At 44.5% G+C, this 6,240-nt stretch overlaps 1 long non-coding RNA gene across 1 annotated transcript in view; it reads right to left on the bottom strand.

Annotated features, from left to right (window-relative positions):
• Window positions 1–3,201: 3,201 nt before the first annotated feature.
• Window positions 3,202–6,240, bottom strand: part of LOC114609749 — a 4,364-nt gene continuing 1,325 nt past the window's right edge. Inside the window, exon 3 of the long non-coding RNA XR_003709574.1 lies at window positions 3,202–3,544. This is a non-coding gene — a long non-coding RNA (uncharacterized LOC114609749). The remainder of the gene's footprint in view (window positions 3,545–6,240) is intronic.

The raw sequence follows: 6,240 nt of genomic DNA, 5'->3' as shown, positions 1-6,240 counted from the left end.
CTGCAATAGCAAGAGAATGGTCTCCTCATTGCATACATTCTGTATTATAGGAGCCCAGAGGTAGGGAAGAAAAGTAAAGCAATGTGATTGCTAAGGAAGATTCCTTTCATCCAGCTGCCAAATAAATCAGATATGCTCTCTTCTCTTTGGGGAAAAAAATGCTTTTTGTCGCTGTGTTCTGACATCCTTTTGAACAGAGTAACAAAGAAGTTAATACTCAAAAGCAAAAGGTAAACATAATAATGTACTTGATAGGAAAAATATGGTGGGAAGCCATGAAATAGCAGCATCCTTCTTTAAGGAGGGGTGAGTGCTGAAAGCAGGGACACAGGAAACATTAAGGTGGCAATTTCTGGGGCTGTTTTTTTGGAAACATGTTAAATAATGACCCTACTGGCTCTACTCCCTGCCTCCCAAATTGGCCAGCAATCTCTCTTTAAATTTGTTTGGAAAGACAAAGGGAATGGATTCTGCCATCGGGGTGACAAACTCACAGCCATTGTGTTATCTTATTTAAATGACTTTACAGTCATGTAAAAATATGTTCTTATTTTGTGAATAAATTGGTTATTTTGTGCTGTAGTTAAAAATGACCTGAAAGCATTTTCTAAGCACCACTGTAAACAAGGAGATCATAAAGAAACCCTGGTTACCTGCTGCTGCAGTTTCAGTACTTCAGGAGATTTCCCTAGCGATTTAGAAAGATCAAATCATTAATATTCATTTTCAAAAGAAGTAAAGCCTTCTGAGCCCACAAGACTAATGTAGCGGTTCGAGAACATACATGTACAGACTTTCTAAGACTCCTGGGCATTCTTATTCAATGTTTTCTTTATTCTCACTTTTAATATGTTGATGATTTTATTTTACAGCACACCACACAAAGTGGCATTTTTTTTCTTTCATGCTAGATAATTTCACCAAAATGGTGAAGGCAGTATTTTTAAAATGAAATTGTATCTAATGACATGTAGCCAATAGGGCTAGAAAATTTCAAGATTATATTCTTAAAACACAGAGCGGTCTAAACCAAATTGTGATGTAAAGGCCACTGCAAAATTATGTAGAGATGGAGTGAGCTCTGTGAACAATTAGAAACAATCCTGAAAGCTGCTCATTTATCTCCCTCCCTGTTATCACCTCGTCTGTGTCTTTCACTGATGGACTAAGAAATGAAGGGGGGACAGGGTTTTCAATATGTCTTTTCTTTGAGAAACAATAAAAACATTAAACTTTATACATTGAAGTATCTCTGCACGGAATGGTAGCCCTTTCATGAGAGTCCAGCTTGGGTTTTGTCTGGGTGGGGAAGTAGGGAGGGAAACTGTGAATGCCCCCAGAGTCATTTAAAATATATAGTATTAGCTAATTGATGAGAGGACTAAAAACAATAGTAAGTAGGGAGCCTGGCTTCGAGCCAGCAACAAGGCTTTACCGTGAAAGCCAGTTTACATTAGAGGCCTGTTTTTCCCCTTTCCTTATATGAAATGAACAGCTGTAATTGAAAAGCAAGGAGCTCTATGGTTTATAGAAATAGGTGTTGTGAAGAGCCTTGGCCGTCTAATTTTCTTCCTATTGCAGGGCAGGCTTCCATTGTCTGTTTTTTAGAGCTAATTTCTTTTCTGATCAAAAGGCCCACGTCGTTGAAAAGGTAGTAATGACTATTCATTTGGCTGAAGCCTCCATTCTCCAGACTGCAAGCTTTATTTAGAAATGGCTATTTCTTTCTAAAAGGAAAAGTTCATTTATGTCCTCTATAATGTCAATTAAAGTAGAATATATTTTAATTATTTATCCTCAGGAGGAACCTTTTAGGAACTTAATTTAGTATGCCTATGCTATGCAGACACTACAATATGCGAATGTGGAATGATATCTAGATACATGGGTTTTATTTTATTTTACCACTAATTAATAGTTTATTTGCAAGTAATTAACAACTTAAATCGGCACAATTAGTGTCGGATTTCTTTAATAATATAACTCATAAAAGGATAGTCATTGGAACTAGAAAATAAGGTTGGTTGTTGACTTTGTAAAGAAACCATTTCACAAAAGGGGTAGGGTTTTTTTCCCCATTAGAAAGAGTATACTGGGACGTTCCTCGCGATGCACTTTCAAACGAAAGCTAGGCTGTGCGGGCGGAGAAAATATGTTCAGAAACAAGGAGAGATGGTGTTAATTACAGAAACATCACATTAGCACAGCTTCGAGGTCCCCTAACCTATCGATGCTTTCTGGGGAAATGGAATTGGGGTGACAGCGGCCTAGAAGACAAAAAGAAAAAAAAAACACCAGTGTGGACAAACCTCCCGATGGGCTTTGTTGCGAGGTCTGCCCCCCACCCCACCCCCAATCTGCTGGAAAGCAAGTAGAGCGGATGGGCGGCACACTAACTCTCCACCGCCACAGTTGCATCCCGGGGAACTGCGCAAGCCTGTGGCCAAGACAGTGGCACTGAGGTGTGCGACGCGTTTGCTGAGCTTGTGCTCTCTCACAGAGAGAAAGCCGCCGTGGGAAAGCGCAAACCCGCAAGGATAAGCAGGGTCACCGAGGGCCCGGGCCGTAGCACTCCCAATCAGTCCAGAGCCTTGCAGGGGACCTTCCTCTTCCCACGGAGCCAACTTCTCTGTGGATCTGCTAGGAGTTTGGGGTAAGTGACATCCCGTTTGCTCAGTTCTCAAGTCCTCTCCCGGACTGTTTCCAGTTTGCAAAGCAGGATGAAAAGGGCAAGGTCTCACTGTTGCATACTAGACAAACAACTTAGCGCATAATAAATGTAGGACCGAAAGATAATGTAACCAAAGGAAATGCTGGGCCAAGAAGCAAGAGAAAACAGAAATTCTGCGTATCGAATTCCATAGCTCTCCACCTTTTTAGAAAATGAAAAGTTCAGTAAAAAGAGTGAAGAAAAACATGGGGGCGGGGGTAAGAACAGCTGAATCCTGCCTTGAGATTTATTTTTCCCTGGAAAGCTCTACCTAAACCCTCACAAAGCTAACAGGCACCGCCCGCAGAAGGAGCAGAAGAACTTGCACAGAGGCACTGGAGATGTCTAGTCTGCATTGATTTTTTTCCAGGGAAGGGTAGTCAAGTCTAGTGGACCTGACCCCGGAGGAATTGTAAATCTGGACAGATAACAGTTTTAAGATCTTTTCCCTGGTCCCATATCCCTACAGACCACCTCGTTTCTGCTTAAGCAGTGAGGGCCATGCCTTTGCATCAGCAAAGGAGGTGGACTCCCTTTCCTGACAAGCACAGGGGGAGGGTAGCCACCCCCTATCCCAGAGCCAGGTTTCTGGGGGTCGCTCCGCGGGGTGTGTGTGTGTGTTTGTTGATTTGAATTACAGAGCTCATGCAGAGGTGTGGGAGTGGGTGGGGGTGAGGAGGAGGCAAACAGGGCAATGACCGGCTCTGAAAAGGGACCCTGTGCCTGGGCAGTGCTTTCCTCTCTCTGGGAAGAAGGCACTGTATGCTGGTTGAGAAGTCAACAAGAGGGCGCTGAAGGCAAAAATCTGTCAAAATCCTCAGAGTTGCTGCGCACCTAGGGAAAAGAGATTGGGTGACTAATAATACCTTAACATCCTTGTTGGTAAGAGTCATGTTTACAGCAAAGAGCCTTAAAGTGTGTGAGGGCCAGAGAGACCCCAGTGTTTCTACAACATGTCATTCAGTTAAGTAAATGAATTGAATTCAGAAACTTGTTTCAAAAATCTACAGCCAAAAGGCAGTAGAATAAATTGTGCCACCACAGTTTATCACCTCCAGAACAATGCTATTCCATGTCTCAAGGCTCCTACAAGTGTTTCTTTAGAGAGCATCAACTAGATTGTTTAAAGCCTGTATCCACTAACCTAGGATCTTCAGATCCTTCTCTGACCTTAAGGACAGAGGTCCCTTCAGCCCCACCCCCACCCCACTCTGCTGTGTGGGTTTTGGGATAGGGAGTGTCCCACATAATGCTCTAGGGACGGGAAAGTTATGTCTTTTCCACCAGTAGGAGTGACCTTTCTGACCTTTTTACAAAGGATGGTTCTAAAATAGATTCAAGCTTCTTGATCAAGGCGCTCCCCCTGTAGCCTGAATACAGTCTTGGATGTACCAGGGTAAATGAAATGGTCCAGCAATGCTCTCAAGGAAGAGAGAGACAGAATTGACTTTAGAAATATACGGCTTTTGTCTGCTGGAAAAGGTTTCCAAACGAAGTTATTTTCACATCCTCAAACAGGTATTTATTCCTAGGCACCAACACACTTGGAACAAGTTAGAGCACTGTGGGCCAGCTACCAGCTACCGTGGATGGCACTACTCTTGGGCCTGAACAAACTTCAAATATTGCCATCCTTTCTACCCAACCAGCGGGCACCTACACAGATTTAACTCTCCCTATCAGCTCTAAAGCACAATACCAAATGTTCTCTGCAGTTTTGAGGCCCTTTGGAACACCTGACTTTTCCCGAAGCAACTGGAGGGAGACGGGATAAACTATGTACATGGAGTTCCCTGGGCTAGACCAGCAAGGTCACTGGAGTTTTACAATAGCTTCCCAAGGATAGGTCGGTCCTGTTCTGCCCTGCAGCCAAGCAGTTTGTCTTTCCAGGGTTGAGGCGACCTGGAAGACTCTGAGGGCGAGAAGGGGCTCCTCTGGGTGAAGTTTCCAAATGAAGCCAACAAACGGCGCTATTGTCCCGCCATGGCTGGACCCCAACCGGAGGGAGTCTTAACGCTCCTGGGAGCGTGGGGGGATGGAGAAGGAAGCACTTGGCCCGGTTCCTAGACTGGGATCCAGAGCTCTTGGTATTGCCCACCGAATCCCGGAGGCCTCTAATGCTGAGTGCTCCTGAGCTCATTCTTTCCTTCCTGTGTCCCGCTGTATTTTGCTTTTCGTTGTTGTTGTTAATAGATACAGGGAATATAGTTTGAAAGACTCTACAGTTCAATATCTTGCCATCTGGAAAGCCTCTGTGGGAACAGAGGCCACCAAGGTTAAGATACCTGCTCAGAAACTTCTACAGACTCCTAATAAAAGTAACTTGGCTCAACTGGTGTCTTAGTCTTCAGTGCAAGGAGGGCCTGGATAGCAGGTTTCCTTTTCGCCCCGAATATCTCGAGGTCCACAATTTTAACTTTGCTTATCTACTGAAATAATAAATTGTAATAAAAAAGTTTCCTATTGTTTTGGAGGGAATTTGGTAAACTACTTATTTGGCTCTGTCTAGTCCAGCCCAGAGCCACTAGACAGAGATAAATTTCATCACGGTCACTAAGAGGGTGAGAGAAGGTGTCTGATTCTACCAAAAAGCCCTCTGCGAATCTGGCAGAAGGATGTAATGTGAAAATGAGCTCACTTAAACCAGGACAAGGTGTGATCAAATGACAAACAGCTAATCTGCTTCTGGGAGGAGCAGGGGACCAGCCTCACATCCTCTGTCTTGGGAAATATGCAGCCCAGGCGCTGTCACCACAACGGCTTACTTGGGTCCTAAAACTTGGAAAGAATCCTGACATCTGTCAGGCTACTGGACGCCAGGCTGCGAGTCGGTTGGGTAGTTTCCTAAACGGCTCTTCACTTAGCAACAGCCTCAGGGGCCTAGAAAAAAAATCTGAGAGAGGGCGTGGAGGGTGCTGGGAGGGCAAGGGCCAGTGCACATCGGATTTTTTAGGGGACCCTGGGTGTGCCTGAGAAAATCTTGAGTCTGTCAGCCAATTTACCAAGAAAACGAGTGCAGGTGGGGCTTGCTAAATCATTCCGTGTTCTGAAACACGCTTTATAGCTCAGCCATGCGCGTGTCCGCACACTCATACTAACATATATCCCCACACAGAATCTCCAGAGACTTTAAACCCCCTACACCCGTCTAATTTACTGGTATCCTTGGCGGGAAACGACTGAGACCAGGTAGAAAAATTTTAAAATAAAAATTTTAAAGGAAGGAACCAGGACCACAAAGTTTTGGGGAGTGATGCCGGCTGGAAAGAGAGATTCAGGTGCCAGCCACAAATGGACAGAAGTGGTCTGCGCCCTGCAAACGTTGGCGGCTTACTTTTTAATTAGTGCAAGAGAGACAAGCCCGGCGTACAGGCATCCCAAATCACCTCATTTAGCATTATCGCTGAAAAACTAGAAGCCTGGAATACACACACACACACACACACACACACACACACACACACACACACACCACACACCACACACACACACACACACACACACACACACACACACACACACACACACAC

Source organism: Grammomys surdaster, unplaced genomic scaffold, assembly GCF_004785775.1.
Source record: "Grammomys surdaster isolate TR1022 unplaced genomic scaffold, NIH_TR_1.0 125982, whole genome shotgun sequence".
NCBI lineage: Eukaryota > Metazoa > Chordata > Mammalia > Rodentia > Muridae > Grammomys > Grammomys surdaster.
This window is presented reverse-complemented; position numbering and strand designations above follow the sequence as displayed.